Raw genomic sequence first — 24,540 nt, 5'->3', positions numbered from 1 at the left:
CGTAAAGGGAACATTTGCACTGAAATGAGGATTGACACATTGTCGGGTGAGCCATTCGCAGAAGTGTACCCGTGGAGGCCAATCAGCTGCTGATAGTGCCTGCACACTCTGTACACGGTACGGAAACAACTGGTTTTCCCGTAGCACTCTCCATACAGTGACGTGGTCAACGTTACCTTGTACAGCAGCAACTTCTCTGACCCAGACATTAGGGTTGTCGTCAACTGCACGAAGAATTGCCTCGTCCATTGCAGGTGTCCTCGTCGTTCTAGGTCTTCCCCAGTCGCGAGTCGTAGGCTGGAATGTTCCGTGCTCCCTAAGACGCCGATCAATTGGTTCGAACGTCTTCCTGTCGGGACACCTTCGTTCTGGAAATCTGTCTCGATACAAACGTACCGCGCCACGGCTATTGCCCCGTGCTAATCCATACATCAAATTGGCATCTGCCAACTCCGCAGTTGTAAACATTGCACTGACTACAAAACCACGTTCGCGATGAACACTAACCTGTTGATGCTACGTACTGATGTGCTTGATGCTAGTACTGTAGAGCAATGAGTCTCATGTCAACACAAGCACCGAAGTCAACATTACCTTCCTTCAATTGGGCCAATTGGTGGTGAGTCGAGGAAGTACAGTACATACTGACCAAACTAAAATGAGCTCTAACATGGAAATTAAGCGTTTCCGGACACATGTCCGGATAACGTATTTTCTTTCTTTGTGTGTGAGGAATGTTTCCTGAAATTTTGGCCGTACCTTTTTGAAACACGCCGTATATATTATTATTATTACAGAGGCCAACCAGCTCTCTGACCGAACACGCTGAGCTACCGTGCCAGCGAAATGTGTGTCACGGCCGAGATTTGTCCATTCCCGATTTTTTTTTTTTTTTTTCATTTTGTTCGACATAGTCCGTTGCGTTTGGTCTGGGCGGTCGTCACAAGACATCCGTTCAAGTTGATCGTTGATTCGCTGCCTCAGTTCTTTTTTATTCTAGCCGAATACGCTGAGCTACCGCGTCGGCTCCAAAATTAAGTGCCTCGACCGGGGGCACAGAGGATAGTGCGCCTGTCCGCATCTGGTGGTCGTGCGGTAGCGTTCTCGCTTCCCACGCCCTGGTTCTCGGGTTCGATTCCCGGCGGGGTCAGCGATTTTCTCTGCCTCGTGATGGCTGAGTGTTGTGTGATGTCGTTATGTTAGTTAGGTTTAAGTAGTTCTAAGTTCTAGGGGACTGATGACCATAGATGTTAAGTCCCATAGTGCTCAGAGCCATTTTGAACCATTTTCTGATAGTGCGCCTGCATGGATGTGCCCGCTGCACGCTCCCCGTGTCACCCACCTTCCCAACATGTCCACACCACTACATTCATAGTGCGCCTAATAGATGTTTGCCCATGACACTGATTACTCGTGGCAGATTAATCTACCAAGTCCCGTACGAGTTCGGACATAGCGTGTGCTTCCGCCACGCAGGCGCGCTATCCTCTGTGCCCTCGGTGGCTCAGATGGATAGAGCGCCTGCCATGTAAGCAGAAGATCCCGGGTTCGAGTCTCGGTCGGGGTACACATTTTCAACATATCCCAAATGATATATATCAACGCCTGTTTGCAGCTAGGATGTGGATGTAATCATCAGTAATATCTTCAAATGTGTTTGGAAATCCTATGGGACTTAACTGCTAAGGCCATCAGTCCCTAAGCTGACACACTACTTAACCTAAATTATCCTAAGGACAAACACACACACCCATGCCCGAGGGAGGACTCGAACCTCCGCCGGGACCAGATTTAATCAGCATTTCAAAGTTGTTGTTAATTGGAAATGTCAGCTTACGAGCCTAATTCTCGTCATTTGCTAGAGGTGTCACTGTTTTGTTTCAATATGAAGAAAACAGCGGCTGAGTCTCATCGAATGCTGTCAAGAACGTATGGTGAGGACGCTGTTAGTGAAAGAACGTGTCGTGAGTGGTGTCAACGCTCCAAGAACGGTGATTTTAACGTGGTGGAAGAGAGAATGTTTTGGAAAACAATATACTGGTAGCCAAGATCGCAGGAATTCTTTTTATTCCGTGATTACCGGTTTCGGCGAAACTAAAGAAGCCATCATCAGATCTAGGGAGGACAGAAGACACTATAAAAGTGGGCTTGGATTCCACTTATATAACGTGTATAGTTCAAAATGGCTCTGAGCACTATGGGACTTAACTTCTGAGGTCATCAGTCCCCTGGAACTTAGAACTACTTAAACTGAACTAACCTAAGGACATCACACACATCCATGCCCGAGACAGGATTCGAACCTGAGATCGTAGCGGTCGCGCGGTTCCACACTGTAGCGCCTAGAACCTCTCGGCCAGCCTGGCCTACAGGATGTATAGTTACATACCTTAGGACATGTACAGGTTACAACATCAAGGCAAACGATGGTGACGTTACTAGTTGCCTATTTTCTTACACTACAGGCCGCGTCTCGAGATGGCGCAGGCAGAAGAGGCGCAACGAATGTCACAGCTCGCCTCATAACAGGCTCTCAGTATATGGTAGCACTACGTCATTTGGGCTTGTACATAATTCTAGAGACTATTGTATCACGTAAACATATACAAAACTTATGAAAGCTGCAGACATATACAGTTGCACATCTGCCTGGTCACACATACGACATATCGAAAAGCAAATGCATATTTCATGAGAACTGCAGAATTACAAAAACATACATCTCTCTGGTCCCATACGTAATAACATACGAACATACATAGATAATTTATGGGATCTGCAGGGGTGTACACAGTACACCAGTCTGGTGATATACAAAATCTACCGAGAGTATAAACAAATTTTAAGAACATCACAGTGTTACACAGTGCATACCCGTCTCGTCATATATAAAAGTACCAAGAAAACACACCTTGCGTATGACCGCAGATTTTTCCGGTCATATCAAATGCACATCTGCCTGGTTACATATAAAACATACAAAAAAGAAATGCAAACTTTCTGGGACTGCCGAGTTATACAAGTGCACATCTCTCTGGTCGTATATAAAACCTACCAAAAGTTATATACAAATTTGAGAACACGGCAGGTTTACACAAATGCATATCCGTCTGGTCTCATATTAAAAAACATACAGATAAAAGACACATTGCGTATGAGCCTATGGGTTTTGGTCTTAAGAACAACTAAATATAAGCAGTACAACTATGTGGCAGCCTTATGTAAAGGAACCACAGTCATCTGTTGTTGTTGTTGTTGTAGTCTTCAGTCCTGAGACTGGTTTGATGCAGCTCTCCATGCAACTCTATCCTGTGCAAGCTTCTTCATCTCCCAGTACCTACTGCAACCTACATCCTTCTGAATCTGCTTAGTGTATTCATCTCTTGGTCTCCCTCTACGGTTTTTACCCTCCATGCTGCCCTCCAATTCTAAATTGATGATGCCTTGATGCCTCAGAACATGTCCTACCAACCGATCCCTTCTTCTGGTCAAGTTGTGCCACAAACTTCTCTTCTCTCCAATCCTATTCAATACCTCCTCATTAGTTACGTGATCTACCCACCTAATCTTCAACATTTTTCTGCAGCACCACATTTCGAAAGCTTCTGATCTCTTCTTGTCTAAACTATTTATTGTCCACGTTTCACATCCATACATGGCTACACTCCATACAAATACCTTCAGAAATGACTTCCTGACACTTAAATCTATACTCGATGTTAACAAATTTCTCTTCTTCAGAAACGCTTTCCTTGCCATTGCCAGTCTACATTTCATATCCTCTCTACTTCGACCATCATCAGTTATTTTGTTCCCCAAATAGCAAAACTCCTTTACTACTTTAAGTGTCTCACTTCCTAATCTAATTCCCTCTGCATCACCCGACTTAATTCGACTACATTCCATTATCCTCGCTTTGCTTTTGTTGATGTTTATCTCGTATCCTCATTTCAAGACACTGTCCATTCCGTTCAGCTGCTCTTCCAAATCCTTTGCTGTCTCTGGCACAATTATAATGTCATAGGAGAACCTCAAAGTTTTTATTTCTTCTCCATGGATTTTAATACCTATCCCTAATTTTTCTTTTGTTTGCTTTACCGCTTGCTCAATATACAGATTGAATAACAGCTGGGACAGGCTACAACCCTGTCTTACTCCCTTCCCAACCACTGCTTCCCTTTCATACCCCTCGACTCTTATAACTGCCATCTGGTTTCTGTACAAATTGTAAATAGCCCTTCGCTCCCTGTATTTTACTCCTGCCACCTTTAGAATTAGAAAGAGAGTATTCCAGTCAACATTGTCAGAAGCTTTCTCTAAGTCTACAAATGCTAGAAACATAGGTTGCCTTTCCTTAATCTATTTTCTAAGATAAGTCGTAGGGTCAGTATTGCCTCACGTGTTCCAACACTTCTATGGAATCCAAACTGATCTTCCCCGAGGTCGGCTTCTACCAGTTTTTCAATTGGTCTGTAAAGAATTCGTGTTAATATTTTGCAGCAGTGGCTTATTAAACTGATGGTTCGGTAATTTTCACTTCTGTCAACATCTGCTTTCTTTGGGATTGAATTATTATATTCTTCATGAAGTCTGAGGGTATTTCGCGTGTCCCATACATTTTGCTCACCAGATGGTAGTGTTTTGTCGGAACTGGCTCTCCCAAGGCTGTCAGTAGTTCCAGTGGAATGTTGTCTACTCCCGGGTACATCAAAGAGGTATGCCAGCTTATGTCGACTATATACTTTTGTAGTCGTAAGAGACCCTGCTGTGTGGTGTAAGCGGCGATCACCGGACCAAAACCAAGCAAACGTAAAAGTGGAGGGGGGGGGGGCGTGCCTATCGCCCTAAAATAATAATTTCTCCCCACATTCATAAAAGAGTTGACTGCGTTCCCATGGTTCATTGTTCCTTCAAAGGGCTCTAAGATGCAGAACTGGAGACATTTCTGAGTGAAGACTCGCGTCAAACTGGAGAAGAGTTGGCGCGATTTGCCATTCCAAAACGTCTCAAGGCTATGGGCATGAATGACAAAGAAGGAACTTCGGTTCCCTGAGCTGAAACCAAGAGACGTTGAACGACGTTTGTGTATTTGCGAACAGTTGCTTCAGAGGCAAAAACGGAAGGCATTTCTCCATGGCATTGTGACCGGGGACGATAAATGGGTTCATTGTCACAACCCTAAGTGCAAAAAACTGTGGGGATATCCCGACCATGCTTCCACATCGACGGCCAAACCGAATATTCACGGCTCCAAGATCATGCTCTGCGTCTGGCGGGACCAGCTCGGTGTCGTGCACTGTGAGGCGTTAAAACCAAGTGAAACAATCACAGGTGCTAGTTTAACCAAGTGAAACAATCTCAGGTGGTAGTTATCAAACGCAGTTAATGTGTTTGAGCAGAGCATTAAAAGACAAACGGCCGCAATACAGCGAGAGGCACGATAAAGTGATTTTGTAGCACAACAACGCTCGACCCCACGTTGCAGAAGAGGACAAAACGTGCTTGGAAACGTAAAAACTGCAAGTCCTACCCCACCCGCCGTATTCTCCAGACATTGCTGCCTCTGACTGTCGCCTGTTTAGATCAGTGGCGCATGGCCTGGCTCACCAACACTTCCGATCTCATGAAGAAGTCACAAATTGCATCGATTCGTGGATCACTTCAAAAGATGAGCAATTTTTTCGACGCGGGCTTCGTACACTGTCCAAAGGATGGGAGAAAGTAGTGGCCAGCGATAGAAAATATTTTGAATGATACATGCGAAACCAATTTGTTTCATTAAAGCCTCAAATGTAGAGGAAAAAAAACGGCTGAAGCAAAGCTGTACACCTTGTAGAATCACAGTTTAGACGAGCTTTCAAAGAATTAAAATCCAATAAGTCACGAGGGATAGATAACACTCCATCACAATTTCTAAAATCATTCGGGTCGTGGAAACAAAGCGATTACCATACCACAAGAGAGCTTTCGGAGAAACATCATCCATGTAGTTCCAAAGATTGCAAGAGGGCACAAGTGCGAGAATTATTGCACAGTCAATTAACAGCTCATGCGTCCAACTTACTGACATACATACACTCCTGGAAATTGAAATAAGAACACCGTGAATTCATTGTCCCAGGAAGGGGAAACTTTATTGACACATTCCTGGGGTCAGATACATCACATGATCACAATGACAGAACCACAGGCACATAGACACAGGCAACAGAGCATGCACAATGTCGGCACTAGTACAGTGTATGTCCACCTTTCGCAGCAATGCAGGCTGCTATTCTCCCATGGAGACGATCGTAGAGATGCTGCATGTAGTCCTGTGGAACGGCTTGCCATGCCATTTTCACCTGGCGCCTCAGTTGGACCAGCGTTCGTGCTGTACGTGCAGACCGGGTGAGACGACGCTTCATCCAGTCCCAAACATGCTCAATGGGGGACAGATCCGGAGATCTTGCTGGCCAGGGTAGTTGACTTACACCTTCTAGAGCACGTTGGGTGGCACGGGATACATGCGGACGTGCATTGTCCTGTTGGAACAGCAAGTTCCCTTGCCGGTCTAGGAATGGTAGAACGATGGGTTCGATGACGGTTTGGATGTACCGTGCACTATTCAGTGTCCCCTCGACGATCACCAGAGGTGTACGGCCAGTGTAGGAGATCGCTCCCCACACCATGATGCCGGGTGTTGGCCCTGTGTGCCTCGGTCGTATGCAGTCCTGATTGTGGCGCTCACCTGCATGGCGCCAAACACGCATACGACCATCATTGGCACCAAGGCAGAAGCGACTCTCATCGCTGAAGACGACACGTCTCCATTCATCCCTCCATTCACGCCTGTCGCGACACCACTGGAGGCGGGCTGCACGATGTTGGGGCGTGAGCGGAAGACGGCCTAACGGTGTGCGGGACCGTAGCCCAGCTTCATGGAGACGGTTGCGAATGGTCCTCGCCGATACCCCAGGAGCAACAGTGTCCCTAATTTGCTGGGAAGTGGCGGTGCGGTCCCCTACGGCACTGCGTAGGATCCTACGGTCTTGGCGTGCATCCGTGCGTCGCTGCGATCCGGTCCCAGGTCGACGGGCACGTGCACCTTCCGCCGACCACTGGCGACAACATCGATGTTCTGTGGAGTCCTCACGCCCCACGTGTTGAGCAATTCGGCGGTACGTCCACCCGGCCTCCCGCATGCCCACTATACGCCCTCGCTCAAAGTCCGTCAACTGCACATACGGTTCACGTCCACGCTGTCGCGGCATGCTACCAGTGTTAAAGACTGCGATGGAGCTCCGTATGCCACGGCAAACTGGCTGACACTGATGGCGGCGGTGCACAAATGCTGCGCAGCTAGCGCCATTCGACGGCCAACACCGCGGTTCCTGGTGTGTCCGCTGTGCCGTGCGTGTGATCATTGCTTGTACAGCCCTCTCGCAGTGTCCGGAGCAAGTATGGTGGGTCTGACACACTGGTGTCAATGTGTTCTTCTTTCCATTTCCAGGAGTGTAGAATGGAAAAGAAAATTGAGGGTCTGTTAGATAACATTCAGTTTGGCTTTAGGAAAACTGGAAATTTCTGGTAAGATCCTATGGTACCAAACTGCTGAGGTCATCGGTCACTAAGCTTACACACTACTTAAACTAACTTACGCTAAGGACAAGACACACACCCATGCCTGAGGGAGGACTCGAAACTCGGACATTGGAGGGGGAGAGGGGGGGGGCGAGGGAAGATAGAGGCACCAGGGAGGATGTTCTGACATTGAGCTTCATAATGGAGCAAAACTGAAAGGAAAAAAAAAAATTAAGAAACGTTCATAGGATTTGTCGACCTAGAAAAAGTGGTCGACATTGCAAAGCAGTCCAAGATGTTCGAAATTCCGAGAAAAATGGGGATAATCTATAGGAAAAGGTGATTAATATGGAATATTTACAAGAACCAAGAGGGAACAATAAGAGTGGTCTGATTAAAAATGGTGTAAGACAGGGATGTAGTCTTTCGCCTCTACTGTTCAATCTGTACATCGAAGGAGCAATGAGGTAAACTAAAGAATGGTTCAAGAGGGGGACTAAAATTCAGGGTGAAAGTGTATGAATGATACGATTCGATGATGGCATTGCTATCCCGACTGAAAATGAAGAAGAATTGTATGATTCTGCTATCTAGGCAGCAAAATAACACACGATGGATGAAGCAAGAAGGGTATAAAAAGCAAAAAAGCGCTAGCAAAAAAAGTATTCCTGGCCGAGAGAAGTGTACTAGTATCAGTGATACAGAAGAATACTGAAAATTAGGTGGACTGATAGCCTACCTGTGGGGCCGAGCGGTTCTAGGCGCTACAGTCTGGAACCGCGCGAGCGCTACAGTCGCAGGTTCGAATCCTGCCACGGGCATGGATGTGTGTGATGTCCTTAGGTCAGTTAGGTTTAAGTAGCTGTAAGTTCTAGGGGACTGAGGACCTCAGGGAAAAGCTTTTAACAAGGTAAAATGGTGCAAGGTGTTCGAAATTGTGAGAAAAATACATGTTTGTTATACCGAAAGACAGGTAATGAGTAATACACACAGGAGCCAAGAGGGAATAGTAAGGTGGTGGTGGTGGATAGTGTTTAACGTCCCGTCGACAACGAGGTCATTAAAGACGGAGCGCAAGCTCGGGTTAGGGAAGGATTGGGAAGGAAATCGGCCGTGCCCTTTCAAAGGAACCATCCCGGCATTTGCCTGAAACGATTTAGGGAAATCACGGAAAACCTAAATCAGGATGGCTGGAGACGGGATTGAACCGTCGTCCTCCCGAACGCGAGTCCAGTGTGCGGGAATAGTAAGGGTGTGTGACAAGGATGTAGTCTTCCCCACTGCTGTTCAATCTGTAAGTCGAAGAAGCAATGATGGAAATAAAAGAAAGGTTCAGGAGTGAGATTAAAAAGCCAGGGCGAAAGGATATCAACGATAAAGTTGACTGATGGCATTGCTATCCTCAGCAAAAGTTAACGAGAATTATAGGACGTGTTGAAAGGAATAGTTTAGTGAGTACAGAATATTGACCGTAAACCGTAGAACGTAATGAAATAGTAGTAGTAGTTGAAATTAGATCAGCTATGAAGTTAAAATCGAAACTGCACCCCACATATTAGATGAAGGAACTGTGGAATGTATCAAGGAAAATAAAGGATGACGGTCGGAACAAGGAGGAGTTGAGAAGCAGAGTAGCACAGGTGGCAAGGGGATTGCTGCCCGATAAAAGTCTACTACTATCAACATCGGACTTAATTTGAAGAACAAATTTCTAAGACTGTAAGTTTAGAGTAGAGCATTGTATGGTAGTGAATCATGGATTGTGAGAAAACTAGAACAGAAAAGAATAGAAGCGTTGCAGATGTGTGGTACAGAAGGATGTTGAAAAGTAAAGTGGACTAATTAGATAAGAAACGCCTCTGCAAGAATGATGAAGGGAGTAACGTACGGATGAGGCATGATAGAGCACTTCCATGATACTTGAGCCGTGTGCAGCTCGCGTTTATACCCTTTTTTCTTTGGCATTTTGTGTCTTCCTCCCTTACTGTTGTAACGAAGTTGCTGGCTTGCCTCCTTGAGTGGCAGCAGCAGCGCTTATCGACACTAGTAATGTCGCACTATATTTGGTGTGACCGCTAGTATTTCCAGGTGGTGGTGTGGGTGGTGGTCAGTGAGTTGAGGGCGATGAAGTCTCCCCGGTGCGAGTCCTGGCCGTGACCGCTGGTGGTGTGCGCACACTGTCGGATCGCGAGGTTCTAGCTGCGAGAGTGACAAAGTTCGTTCCTCCACGGAACCTGGTCGCTGAAGTTGAGTGATCAGGTAACCTGTTGTGAAGCCTCAACTATTATGACATCTCTTCGTTCATTTGCGGCCACCGTGGTACAACAACCGAGTTAGAACACTGCTGCGGAAGCAAAGGGAACTTCACAGCGAACATAAACATAGCCAAAGCCTTGCAGACAAACAAAAATTACGCGAAGCGAAATGCAGTGTGAGGAGGGCTATGCGAGAGGCTTTCAATGAATTCGAAAGTAAAGTTCTATGTACTGACTTGGATGAAAATCCTAAGAAATTTTGGTCCTATGTCAAAGCGGTAGGTGGATCAAAACAAAATATCCAGACACTCTGTGACCAAAATGGTACTGAAACAGAGGATGACAGACTAAAGGCCGAATTACTAAATGTTTTCTTCCAAAGCTGTTTCACAGAGGAAGACTGCACTGTGCTTCCTTCTCTAGATTGTCGCACAGTTGACAAAATGGTAGATATCGAAGTAGACGACAGAGGGATAGAGAAACAATTAAAATCGCTCAAAAGAGGAAAGGCCGCTGGTCCTGATGGAATACCAGTTCGATTTTACGCGAAGGAACTTGCCCCCCTTCTTGTAGCGGTGTACCGTAGGTCTCTAGAAGAGCGAAGCGTTCCAAAGGATTGGAAAAGGACACAGGTCATCCCCGTTTTCAAGAAGGGACGTCGAATAGATGTGCAGAACTATAGACCTATATCTCCAACGTCGATCAGTTGTAGAATTTTGGAACACGTATTATGTTCGAGTATAATGTCTTTTCTGGAGACTAGAAATCTACTCTGTAGGAATCAGCATGGGTTTCGAAAAAGACGGTCGTGTGAAACCCAGCTCGCGCTATTCGTCCACGAGACTCAGAGGGCCTTAGACACGGGTTCACAGGTAGATGCCGTGTTTCTTGACTTCCGCAAGGCGTTTGACACAGTTCCCCACAGTCGTTTAATGAACAAAGTAAGAGCATACGGACTATCAGATCAATTGTGTGATTGGATTGAGGAGTTCCTAGATAACAGAACGCAGCATGTCATTCTCAATGGAGAGAAGTCTTCCGAAGTAAGAGTGATTTCAGGTGTGCCGCAGGGGAGTGTCATAGGACCGTTGCTATTCACAATATACATAAATGACCTGGTGGATGACATCGGAAGTTCACTGAGGCTTTTTGCAGATGATTCTGTGGTGTATCGAGAGGTTGCAACAATGGAAAATTGTACTGAAATGCAGGAGGATCTGCAGCGAATTGACGCATGGTGCACGAAATGGCAGTTGAATCTCAATGTAGACAAGTGTAATGTGATGCGAATACATAGAAAGATAGGTCCCTTATCATTTAGCTACAAAATAGCAGGTCAGCAACTGGAAGCAGTTAATTCCATAAATTATCTGGGAGTACTCATTAGGAGTGATTTAAAATGGAATGATCATATAAAGTTGATCGTCGGTAAAGCAGATGCCAGACTGAGATTCATTGGAAGAATCCTAAGGAAATGCAATCCGACAACAAAGGAAGTAGGTTACAGTAAGCTTGTTCGCCCAATGCTTGAATACTGCTCAGCAGTGTGGGATCCGCACCAGGTAGGGTTGATAGAAGAGATAGAGAAGATCCAACGGAGAGCAGCGCCCTTCGTTACAGGATCATTTAGTAATTGCGAAAGCGTTACGGAGATGATAGATAAACTCCAGTGGAAGACTCTGCAGGAGAGACGCCCAGTAGCTCGGTAAGGGCTTTTGTTAAAGTTTCGAGAACATACCTTCACCGAAGAGTCAAGCAGTATATTGCTCCCTCCTACGTATATCTCGCGAAGAGACCATGAGGATAAAATCAGAGAGATTAGAGCCCACACAGAAGCATACCGACAATCCTTCTTTCCACGTACAATACGAGACTGGAATAGAAGGGAGAACCGATAGAGGTACTCAGGGTACCCTCCGCCACACACCGTCAGGTGGCCAGCGGAGTATGGATGTAGATGTAGATGTAGATGCGGGTTGTTGCTCCCCTGGCCGGCCAGAGCGGCCGTGCGGTTCTAGGCGCTACAGTCTCGAGAGGACCGACCGCGACAGTCGCAGGTTCGAATCCTGCCTCGGGAGTGGATGTGTGTGATGTCCTTAGGTTAGTTACGTTTAATTAGTTCTCAGGCGACTGATGACCTCAGAAGTTAAGTCGCATAGTGCTCAGAGCCATTTTGTTGCTCCCTGGGCTGTTCGGGCTAGCAGCATCAAATGGTCCAAATGGATCTGAGCACTATGAGACTTAACTGCTGACGTCATAAATCCCCTAGAACTTACAAGGGAACCTCCCCATCGCACCCCCCCCCCCCCCCCCAGATTTAGCTATAAGTTGGCACAATGCATAGGCCTTGAAAAACGGAATACAGATCAATCGAGAAAACAGGAAGAAGCTGTGTGTAAATACGAAAAAAATAAGCAAAATATACAAACTGAGTAGTCCGTACGGAAGATATGTAACATTAGGACAATGTGAGGTAAGGAGCGCCGTGGTTAGCATGAGCGGCTGCGGAACGAGAGGTCCTTGGTTCAAGTCTTCCATCGAGAGAATTTTTTTTTTTTTTTCAGGCAGTTATTATCTGTCCGTCCGTTGTGTTTTCATCACTTTTTTGGAAGTGACTATCACATCCACAAGAAAACCTAAATTGGGCAAGGTAGAAGAATCTTTTTACCCATTCGCCAAGTGTACAAGTTAGGTGGGTCAACAACATATTCCTGTCATGTGACGCACATGCCGTCACCAGTGTCGTATAGACTATATCAGACGTGTTTTCCTGAGGAGGAATCGGTTGACCTTTGACCTTGCGATCAAATGTTTTCATTTCCCATTGGAGAGGCACGTCCTTTCGTCTACCAATCGCACGGTTTTGCGGTGCAAAACACAGACGCTAAACTTATTACAGTGAACAGAGACGTCAATGAACGAACGGACAGATCATAACTTTGCGAAGATAAAAAAAGTAAACCTTTCACTCGAGGGAGGACTTGAACCAAGGACCTGTGGTTCCGCAGCTGCTCACGCTAACCACGGGACCACGGCGCTTCTGAGCTCACACTCTCCTTGATGTTGCCTATCTTTCGCATGGACTACTCAGTTTGTATATTTAGCTTATTTTTTTCATAGTTCCACACAACTTATTCCAGTTTTCTCGATTGATCTGTGCTCAGTTTTTCGAGGCCTATCCACTGTGCCATCTTATAACTAAATCTGAGGGAGGTGCGATGGGGAGGTTCCTTTGTAAGAACTACTTAAACCTAACTAACCTAAGGACATCACACACATCCATGCCCGAGGCAAGATTCGAATCTGCGACTGTAGCGGTCGCATGGTTTCAGACTGAAGCGCCTAGAACCGCACGGCCACACCGGCCGACTGGAAGCAACATCGTATGACGTGTTGGGGTCGGCGAAATCTTGCAGCCATCTTCTTGTATTCTGATTAATTATTAAATTGACTGTTACTTGTCAGTGAAGTGCACCAGCAGTATTTTCTTCCCTGTGGCCGTTAATGCCCCAGTTACCTGGCCTGTTCGTTAGGGTAGTTTTCCGGCAGTGTGCCTTTCCTCGTTGTGTTGATGCTGTCCGGCACGGCGTGTAGTACGGCAGCCTTTTAAGTTGTTTGTTTCATATTTTCCTTAGAGTGCTTATTGCTCCTTTGGTTGTTCTAGACGCCAATTTCTGAAGAAGTAGTGCTGTTCGTACAAGGCCAATATTTTCCATCGTTATGCCGTTGGTCGGACGGAAGGGAACTGGTTAAATTGTTGGTCAGTCCTTGGGCCGTGCCAGCCGGGGTGGCCGACCGGTTCTAGACGCTACAGTCTGGAACAGTGCGACCGCTACGGTCGCAGGTTCGAATCCTGCCTCGGGCATGGATGTTTGTGATGTCCTTAGGTTAGTTAGGTTTGAGTAGTTCTAACTTCTAGGGGACTGATGACCTCAGAAGTAAAGTCCGATATGCTCAGAGCCTTTTGAACCAGTTTGAACCTTGGGCTGTCCCGAGCTACCTTCTCGGGCCGACTCTTGGAGCACTTCTGAGCACCACTTGTTCTGTTTGTTTCATATTGTGAGTTTCATTTTAGTTTGAAGTATTGTGCGAGGTCTTCGCCCATATATTAATTCCGTTCTTTTTTAAATTTTACATAAAGGCCTTCAGCTGTGTTAAAAATTTTGAAGATTGATTTAATTTAAAAAAAAATGTTTTTCTTAAGACCTGTTCTATCTGAAATTGTTTATAATGCAGGCCCTAAGTCTTTAGTTGTTCGGTGTGTTATGTGTAGCCTTCAGCTGAGGATTTACGTGAAACCCTTTTAATAAGCCGTGTGTACTCTTTAAATGAAATTTTTTTATAAGGGGGAAGGGGTTTATTTTGAATTGTTTGTCTGACTTGTTGTTCAGGCCCTCAGCCGTTGTTTCAAATTTGTTTGATGCCTTCAGTCATGCAATAAGTTAATGTTTGTTTAATTAGGCTTTCGGCCATTCTCTTGTAAGTTTAAAAAGAAATTTGTTGGTTAGAAAAAATGTTTATTAATTTGTTTTAATTATAGCTGTCTTTCAGACGTGTAGTGTAGACCTTTAGCCGCTAATTGTTTTCAATTGCATGTTTTTTAAATTATTTTACCTTCTATTTTTAAGTGCTTTTGGTTTCTAAGCCAGACCTTCAGCCGTTCTTGTTTTGGTGTGGTTTTGGGCCTTCAGCCCAAAACGCATCTCAAGTTTTCTTTAACTAGGCTTGCAACCCTATTGTCTAATTGTGATCCTTTAAAGCAATGTGTAAATAAGTGGTTTTTACAAAAAAATAAAGTTGTGTGTTTGATTGTGCAACTGACAGTAACTGTTTACGGCCCCATCCACAATGGTAACCTTATCCTGTGTGCTCTCTGAGGACCCACGAACCAGGTTTTCATACTAGCAGGAGCTGTAGAGCGTAAAAACGAAGAAGACAAAGACTGGAATACAGCTAGCAAATAATTGAGGAGAGTATTGCTAATTCTACCAGGTAGAACTGACAGAGGAAATAGAGAAGCAGGAACGTTTCTTCACAGGTTCATGTAGTAAGCGCGAAAGCATAACAGAGACGTTCACCCAAAAAATGATTCAAATGGCTCTGACCACTATGGGACTTAACATCTGAGGTCATCAGTCCCCTAGAACTTAGAACTACTTAAACCTAACTAACCTAAGGACATCACACACATCCATGCCCGAGGCAGGATTCGAACCTCCGACCGTAGCGGTCGCGCTGTTCCAGACTGAAGCGCCTAGAACCGCTCGGCCACTCCGGCCGGCAATTTTGACCCAACTGTCATGGCAGACGCTGCAAGAGAGGCGTTTGTCAGGGCATAACTGCGCTACGCCGTAACTTATTTTTTAACAGACGCGGCGTACTGCTTGAAAATGTTTGTCTTGGAACATGTGTATTGCAAAGCCGCCAAAACGGAGCACATTGGTAGCTGCTGGTTGCCTATCTAACGCTTGCAGGGCAGGGTGTTTATTTTACTTATTTCTGAGACAAGCTGCACCCCGCTGTGTTCACCCTGTGTTAAAAAGAAACTTATAAAAAAAATATTAAATCCGAAACTCCCTATCCAACGCAAACACGGAAGTTATCTGTCTGAAGTCTACCGGCGTGAACCACTTGGGTCCCAGTGAACGAGCCGGCCGCTGTGGCCGAGCGGTTCTACGTGCTTCAGTCGAGAACTTCGCTGCTGTTACGGTCGCAGGTTCGAATCCTGCCTCGGGCATGGATGTGTGTGATGTTCAAATGGTTGAAATGGCTCTGAGCACTATGGGACTCAACTGCTGTGGTCATCAGTCCCCTAGAACTTAGAACTACTTAAACCTAACTAACCTAAGGACATAACACACATCCATGCCCGACGCAGGATTCGAACCTGCGACCTTATCGGTCACGCGGTTCCAGACTGAAGCGCCTAGAACCGCACGGCCACACCGGCCGGCACTTGTAAGTCATTTTCAGTCAGATGCCCGGATACTTTTGATCAGACTGTGTATGCCAGGTATCCTGTGTGTTAATTCGGGGTATAAACTTTCTCCGTTCCAGATTTCACCAAAATCCGTCAAGCCGTTACAACGTTAAGAAATAAATAGTAACACACACACACACTCATTCATCAACTTCCGCATTTATTAGATAATTATACTGTATAAGAGTAATGTTTAACTTGGCCGTTGTTTGTATGCAGACTCATGAGTAACCCCGTAGCGGTGAAATACGTATTTCCAGTGCTCTGAAACTTCCTGGCAGATTAAAGCTGTGTGCCGGACCGAGACTCGACCTCGGGACCTTTGCCTTTCGCGGGCAAGTGCTCTACCATCTGAGCTACCCAAGCACGACTCACGCCTCACGCCCGGTACTCATAGCTTTACTTCTGCCAGTACCTCGTCTCCTACCTTCCATACTTTACATAAGCTCTCCTGCGAACCAGGCAGAACTAGCACTCCTGAAAGAAAGGATATTGCGGAGACATGGCTTAGCTACAGCCTGGGGGATGTTTCCAGAATGAGATTTTCACTCTGCAGCGGAGTGTGCGCTGATATGAAACTTCCTGGCAGATTAAAGCTGTGTGCCCGACCGAGACTCGAACTCGGGACCTTTTCCTTTCGCGGGCAAGTGCTCTACCATCTGAGCTACCCAAGCACGACTCACGCCCGGCCCTCACAGCTCTACTTCTGCCAGTATCTCGTCTCCTACCTTCCAAACTTTACAGAAGCTCTCCTGCGAACCTTGCAGAACTACCACTCCTGAAAGTAAGGATATTGCGGAGACATGGCTTAGCCACAGCCTGGGGGATGTTTCCAGAATGAGATTTTCACTCTGCAGCGGAGTGTGCGCTGATATGAAACTTACTGACAGATTAGAACTGTGTACCCGACCGAGACTCGAACTCGGGACCTTTTCCTTTTGCGGGCAAGTGCTCTACCATCTGAGCTACCCAGCACGACTCACGCCCGGTGCTCACAGCTTTACTTCTGTCAGTATCTCGTCTCCTACCTTCCAAACTTTACAGAAGCTCTCCTGCGACCTTGCAGAACTAGCACTCCTGAAAGAAAGGATATTGCGGAGACATGGCTTAGCCACAGCCTGGGGGATGTTTCCAGGATGAGATTTTCACTCTGCAGCGGAGTGTGCGCTGATATGAAACTTGCTGGCAGATTAAAGCTGTGTGCTGGACCGAGACTCGAACTCGGGACCTTTGCCTTTCGCGGGCAAGTGCTCTACCGTCTGAGCTACCCAGCACGACTCACGCCCCGTCCTCACAGCTGTACTTCCGCCAGTATCTCATTCTTTCCAGTGCTCTCTTTGCGGGCAGTATTGCGCCACACACCGCAACGTCGGTGCGTCAGGAGCCAGAACCAGCGCCCGGTAGCTGTAGGTCAAGCTAGTCACCCTGAAATATCTGCCGTCTCTCACTTTAGTGCCGAGCTGCTGCCGGTATTTCCGTCGGACACTGTTTGTCGCCCGCGGCCTCGAGACGTCTGTCACCCATACGCGCCACACGCAATGTGTCCGCTCTCGAGAGCGCGAGAATAGCCGCGTCACAGCCCGGCACCGCGGTGCCTTAGACAACACAGGTCGTTTTAGCGCTGTGCGGACATTTACCACGCCGGACATTTGCCACGGTTTTACCTGCTCTCCCCCCCCCCCCCACCCCACCCCCTCCTTCTCCTCTCCATCGCTTACCGAGCCTTTCCGCTAGTTTACTTAACGTAGGACCAGAATCTCTTTGGACTTTCCGCCACATATCTAGAGAGACTTTCGCTGTGGAAACTATTAAATTCATCTCGCACTGAAATGCGCACCAAATTTCGCGGCTCAGTAAAACTTCGCCAGTCTTGGAGATTTTGCGTTCGTCTAAATTACACGTGCCTTTTTCGGTGCTCCTGCAGCAGCTTTGAAAAACGGTTCAAATGGCTCTGAGCACTAGGGGACTTATCTATGTTCATCAGTGCCCTAGAACTAAGAACTACTTCAACCTAACTGACCTAAGGACATCACACAACACCCAGCCATCACGAGTAGAGAAAATCCCTGATCCCGCCGTGAATCGAATTCGGGACCGCGGGCGTGGGAAGCGAGAACGCTACCGCACGACTTTCCGTCGTGTTTTGTCTACCACGTTGATCAGTTCCGTCTCTTATTAATTTATTTGGGATGAATCTCTCGAGTGCTGTTGATACTATTTCTTTGAACTTCAGCCACATATGGTCTTCTCTTAGATAGTTTGGAAGGATTGGAAACTGTCTGTTAGAAAGACGTCAACCGCTGCTTTTATAAATACAGCGGAACCCCTGTAATCCGTCACCTTCGGGACCGGGACGAACAAAGGTCGGATTATCCGAAAAATCTAATATTTATTGCAAAAAATATAAAAAGACATTTAGTACAAAAAATTCAACGATTTAAGAACTAAAAGACGTCTACTGTAATATAAAAAGATGTTTTTTACACAGTGTTAAACAATATATTAACTAAAAAACGTCTACACACACTATAATATGCATTGGTTTTAAAACGAAAAACCATAAACAAGTTACAGTACTGTACTGTACTTAATAACGTATAAATTACATATACTATAAACTAAAAAAAATTTATAGCACTGTATATAAAAAAGAATTTTTTTGCAAGGAAAATACTGTATGTATAAACTAAGAAATTATTATACTGTACGCATTGTTTTTACAGTAAAAACGAAAACAAATTAATTGGAAAAAAGTTAGTGATACATTTTTGTTTAGCAGATGTTATTCTAGATTTAGCTGCAGTGTCCCTTTTTTTCCCACACAACGTCCATTGTAGCTGAAGTTGGATTCTGCTCGATTTATTGAAGGGCGATGTAAAAAGCGTTTTTTTGCATCGTTGTGTGATATCCGCGTGAATCTACAGTAATAAGTACTGTATAGAACACGGAATAAAGCAAACAATGACGTTTTCTAATCCCAACAAAGGATGAAACTGCACAATAACGTACAGTATAGCAATGTACAGTATAACAGTATAACAATCTGTATATTGAGCAAGCAGTGAAGGAAACAAAAGAAAAATTCGGAGTAGGTGTTAAAATCCATGGAGAAGAAATAAAAATTTTGAGGTTCGCCGATGACACTGTAATTCTGTCAGAGACAGCAAAGGTCTTGGAAGAGCAGTTGAACGGAATGGATAGTATCTTGAAAGGAGGATATAAGATGAAGATCAACAAAAGCAAAACTAGGGTAATGGAATGTAGTCGAATTAAGTCGGGTGATGCTGAGGGTATTAGATTAGGAAATGAGACACTTAAAGTAGTAAAGGAGTTTTGCTATTTGGGGAGCAAAATACCTGATGATGGTCGAAGTAGAGATGATATAAAATGTAGACTGGCAATGGCAAGGAAAGCGTTTCTGAAGAGGAGAAATTTGTTAACATCGAGTATAGATTTAAGTGTCAGGAAGACATTTCTGAAAGTATTTGTATGGAGTGTAGCTGTGTATGGAAGTGAAACATGGACGATAACTAGTTTGGACAAGAAGAGAATAGAAGCTTTCGAAATGTGGTGCTACAGAAGAATGCTGAAGATTAGATGGGTAGATCACATAACTAACGAGGAGGTATTGAATAGAATTGGGGAGAAGAGAAGTTTGTGGCACAACTTGACTAGAAGAAGGGATCGGTTGGTAGGACATGTTCTGAGGCATCAAGGGATCACCAGTTTAGTATTGGAAGGCAGCGTGGAGGGTAAAAATCGTAGAGGGAGACCAAGAGATGAGTACACTAAGCAGATTAAGAAGGATGTAGGCTGCAGTAGGTACTGGGAGATGAAGCAGCTTGCACAGGATAGAGTAGCATGGAGAGCTGCATCAAACCAGTCTCAGGACTGAACACCACAACAACATAAGAATATGCACAGCGACACACACCGCAACAATAACCCTACAGGCGTGCAGTCAGTGACAGGTCCGCAGAGGCTCGAGAGCCTGAACATGGTTGGACTAACCGGAGTGACGGACCATCCTAGGTCGGATTAGAGGGGTTCTACTGTAGATATATTTCGCGTTTAGTTTTGGTGTCTTTGTTTGTTACGGGACTGAGCCTCGCTACGACTGTGTGTTCACTAATCCCTGTACCCTTCGTGCTGCTCAGGATTGTTTGTGGCTAAGAGGTCAAGGGTATTTTCGTAACCATTTACAATTTGAATGGCCTCGTCAACTAAATCTTCAAAATAATTTTAAGAAAAGCATTTAGAGCAATTACGGAAGTTGTTTTCTATCTACAATAGAGTCTGAAAATGTATTTTTGTCAACGTGCGGAAGGTAGATTGAAGTCACTGCCAACAATAATGAGATTTTCTCTATGCAGCGGAGTGTGCGCCGATATGAAACTTCCTGGCGGATTAAAACTGTGTGCCCGACCGAGACTCGAATTCGGGACCTTTGTCTGGAAGGTAGGAGACGAGGTACTGGCAGAAGTAAAGCTGTGAGGACGGGGCGTGAGTCGTGCTTGGGTAGCTCAGATGGTAGAGCACTTGCCCGCGAAAGGCAGAGGTCCCGAGTTCGAGTCTCGGTCCGGCACACAGTTTTAATCTGCCAGCAAGTTTCACTGCCAACTGTAATTGTATGACAAGGGTACCTATTTGTAATGAGACTCAAGTTTTCTTTGAACTGTTCAGCAACTGTTTCATCTGAGACCGGCGGTCAATAAAAGGAGCTAGTTATTAATTTATTCCGGTTGTCGAATATAAGCTCTGCACATACTATGTCACAGGAACTATCTGCTCCAGTGTAGCTCCTGAGCTGAAACACACACTACATTATTTTCCTCAAGTTTTGCTTCTTGTTGCAGATTATTACAATTACGCCTTTTGCCTCCAAAACCTAAGATGTTTTGTCTGTGACTCTATAAATATTAGAGCTAGACAATGTAGAACAATAACGTACGTTACAAGCACAGCATTATGTATTACTTCATTTCCTTATTTCTAACATTTTAAAATTGTACGTCGACTTTAGATAACTTGTCAGTCGCAGATGTTCTTATCTCTATTTAGTGAACGTATTTTCAGTCATATTTTGAACCGCTACAGTTTATTGTTTCGCCGCAAGGGATATCGGATTTTAGAGAGAAAATTAATATGGTGTACGTCTTTCTTCTTTTCAAACATTCACATTCCCATTTCTCCTTTCCTTATTGTCTTTCGTGCATGCAGTTGTAGTGATTAAAGTAGGCACAAATGCTGTGATCAAGAAGAAATGATTGGCGTACATTCGCATTCTCTTTACATCGTTCCTTTCTTGTTGCTCCCATGCCGATGGACTGTTTCTATCGCAATCAGTAAGCGTGAAAGGAAGCTACCGTACAGACAGAGGGATCTATGTTTATACTTTGCAGAACTAATTACATACTAACATAATCGTCGGTATTGCTTTAGTTTCCCAAAAGTTATAAATATTTCGATTTTTCGGAAAAGAAGCTCAGTATTTGGCCAAGATGTCGAAGAAGAAGGTCGCTTACGTACTGGTTGTATCGGGTAAGATGTGGAGGCGGCGGTTTGAAAGCGGACAGAAGTACGAGGAAGGGCGTCCCTTACCCGAGAGATCGATACTCAAGCTACCTAGCGAAGGGGAAAGTGTGGCAAATGTCCGGTGTGGCAAATGTCCGGCATTCGAGGGAACAGAGTGCGGGGGTGGAGAGGGGGATGGGAATCTGGGTAGGGGAGGGGACTGCACGGAAGTCAGTCTACATGTGCGTCAGTAATGTCTCCCCGTCTTCCTACTGTGTTTACTGTTTCGATCGATCGTTGTTGTGGTCGCCAGTCTGAAGACTGGTGTGATAGCGAGCGTGCAGTGGTTACACTGGACTCGCATTCTTGAGAACGACGGTTCAAATCCGCGTTCGGTCATCCTCATTCAGGTTTTCCGTGGTGATTTCCCAAAATCGCATCAGACAAATGCGAGGATGCTGGCTGTGAATGCTGCCGATTTCGTTCACCACCCTTCCCTAATTCTATGGGACCGATGACGTAGCTGTTTGGTACCCGCCCCCCCCCCCCCCTCCCACAACCAACCAACCATCCAACCAACTGGTGTGATGCTGCTGTCCACAGTATTCTGTCCTTGGCAAGAGTCTTCATCTCTGAATAACTATTGCAGCCTACCTCCACATGAACCTCGCTTACTGCATTCACCCCTTCATCTAGTTCTAAAATTTTCAGTTCCACACTTCCCTCCGTTAGCCAGCTCACTATTCATTAATACCTGAGATGTGTATCGTCAGCCGATCCGATCTTCTAGTCGAACTGTGCCAATAACTTTCTTTTCTCGCCGATTCGATTCAACACTCCCTCACCAGTTATTCAATCAGCGCACCTAATTCTCAGCATTCTTCTGTAGAGCTACATTTATAAAGCTTCTATTCTCTTGATGTCTGGACTGTTTACCGTCCACGCTTCATTTACGTACGAGAAGAATTTCCTAACACTTCAATCTGTGTTAGGTAGTTAACTGTTGCGGTTCTAGAGAAGAATGCTGAAGATTAGATGGCTAGATGACATAACTAATGAGGAAGTAATGAATAGAATTGGGGAGAAGAGGAGTTTGTGGCACAACTTGACTAGAAGAAGGCATCGGTTTGTAGGGCGTGTTCTGAGGCATCAAGGGATCACCAACTTAGTACTGGAGGGCAGCTTGGAGGATAAAAATCGTAGAGGGAGACCAACAGATGAATACACTAAACAGATTCAGAAGGATGTAGGCTGCAGTAGGTACTGGGAGATGAAGAAGCTTGTACAGGATAGAGTAGCATGGAGAGCTGCATCAAACCAGTCTCAGGACTGAAGACAACTACAACAACAATTCTCACTGCTTGCCAATATATATATATAGTGACAATTATAGTTTGGACAAGAAGAGAACAGAAGCCACAGCACGATGGTCACCATTCTTGTACTAACCGCCGACCGCGGTGGCCACGCGGTTCTAGGCGCTGCAGTCCGGAACCCCGCTACTGTTACGGTCGTAGGTTCAATTCCTGCCTCGGGCATGGATGTGTGTAATGTCCTTATGTTAGTTAGGTTTAAGCAGTTCTAAGTTCTAGGGGACTGATGACCTCAGATGTTAAGTACCATAGTGCTCAGAGCCATTTCAACCATTTTTTTTTTTTTTTTTGTACTAACTCCCCAACACAAACTTCAATTCATTTTCCCTTATTTATTGTCAATTCATTTTCCCTTATATATTGTCACTGCACCCTACGACTTACTTTAGAAAATAGATTAAGGAAAGGCAAACCTACATTTCTTGCATTTGTAGACTTAGAAAAAGCTCTTGACAATGTTGACTGGAATACTCTCTTTCAAATTCTAAAGGTGACATAGGTAAAATACAGGGAGCGAAATGCTATTTACAATTTGTACAGAAGGCAGTTGGCAGTTAAAAGAGTATAGAGGCATGAAAGAGAAGCAGCGCTTGGGAAAGGAGTGAGACAGGGTTGTAGCCTGTCCTCGATGTCATTCAATCTGTATATTGAGCAAGCAGTAAAGGAAACAAAAGAAAAATTCGGAGTAGGTGTTAAAGTCCATGGAGAAAAAATTAAAAAGTTGAGGTTCGCCGATGACATTGTAATTCTGTCAGAGGCAACAAAGGACTTGGAAGAGCAGTTGAACGGAATGGATAGTGTCTTGAAAGGAGGGTATAAGATGAACATCAACAAAAGCAAAACGAGGATAATGGAATGTAGTCGAATTAAGTCGGGTGATGCTGAGGGAATTAGATTAGGAAATGAGACATTTAAAGTACTAAAGGAGTTTTGCTGTTTGGGGAGCAAAATAACTGATGATGGTCGAAGTAGAGAGGATGTAAAATGTAGACTGGCAATGGCAAGGAAAGCGTTTCTGAAGAAGAAGGATTTGTTAACATCAAGTATAGATTTAAGTGTCAGGAAGACATTTCTGAATGTATTTGTATGGGGTGTAGCCATGTATGGAAGTGAAACGTGGACGACAAATAGTTTGGACAAGAAGAGACTAGAAGCTTCCGAAATGTGGTGCTACAGAAGAATGCTGAAGATTAGAATGGTAGATCACGTAACTAATGAGTAGGTATTGAATAGAATTGGGGAGGAGATTGTGGCACAACTTGACTAGAAGAAGAGATCGGTTGGTAGGACATGTTCCGAGGCATCAGGGGATGACAAATTTAGCATTGGAGGGCAGCGTGGAGGGTAAAAATCGTAGAGGGAGACCAAGAGATGAATACAGTAAGCAGATTCAGAAGGATGTAGGTTGCAGTAGGTCCTGGGAGACGAAGAAACTTGCACAGGACGAGGGCTCCACCCTGCTGGCACCTGTTGCCTCAGTCTGGAGCCAGCCTTGAGCCTTACTCCGCCACGCCGACAGACAGCCGCCCGAGTTCCCTGCTCGGACGATGATTAATGATGCGCCGAGTGACGGCCGCTCTTGTCAAGAATAGGGGCTGACGCAGGCCTGGCAGTTCGCGACGCCAATTCTCGCTCAGTTTGCGCAGCCCGACAGAAACTATGCAGCGGCCTGCTAGCCTTCAGCCTCCATGCTGTTCCCGTACAGCCTGAGCAGCCCCAGGTTCTAAGCTCACCTACATGGTGTCTGATTTACACTGAAGAGCCAAAAAAAAAAAAAAAAACTGATGAACCTTGTAGGGCCCCAGTCAGCACGCAGGAACGCAGGAGTGCCGCAACACGACGTGGCATGCAATCT

At 45.4% G+C, this 24,540-nt stretch overlaps 1 protein-coding gene and 1 non-coding gene across 2 annotated transcripts in view; one reads left to right on the top strand and one right to left on the bottom strand.

Moving 5' to 3' along the window:
- Nucleotides 1–24,540, top strand: part of LOC126295216 (growth factor receptor-bound protein 14-like) — an 857,388-nt gene that overhangs the window by 209,933 nt on the left and 622,915 nt on the right. The window lies entirely within an intron of this gene.
- Nucleotides 16,999–17,072, bottom strand: Trnas-cga (transfer RNA serine (anticodon CGA)). Its single transcript has one exon. It is a non-coding gene; the product is annotated as a tRNA-Ser (tRNA).

This window comes from Schistocerca gregaria, chromosome 11 (assembly GCF_023897955.1).
Source record: "Schistocerca gregaria isolate iqSchGreg1 chromosome 11, iqSchGreg1.2, whole genome shotgun sequence".
NCBI classification, from domain to species: Eukaryota; Metazoa; Arthropoda; class Insecta; order Orthoptera; family Acrididae; genus Schistocerca; species Schistocerca gregaria.
The sequence above is the reverse complement of the archived record's forward strand: the minus strand, read 5'-3'. Positions and strand labels throughout refer to the sequence as shown.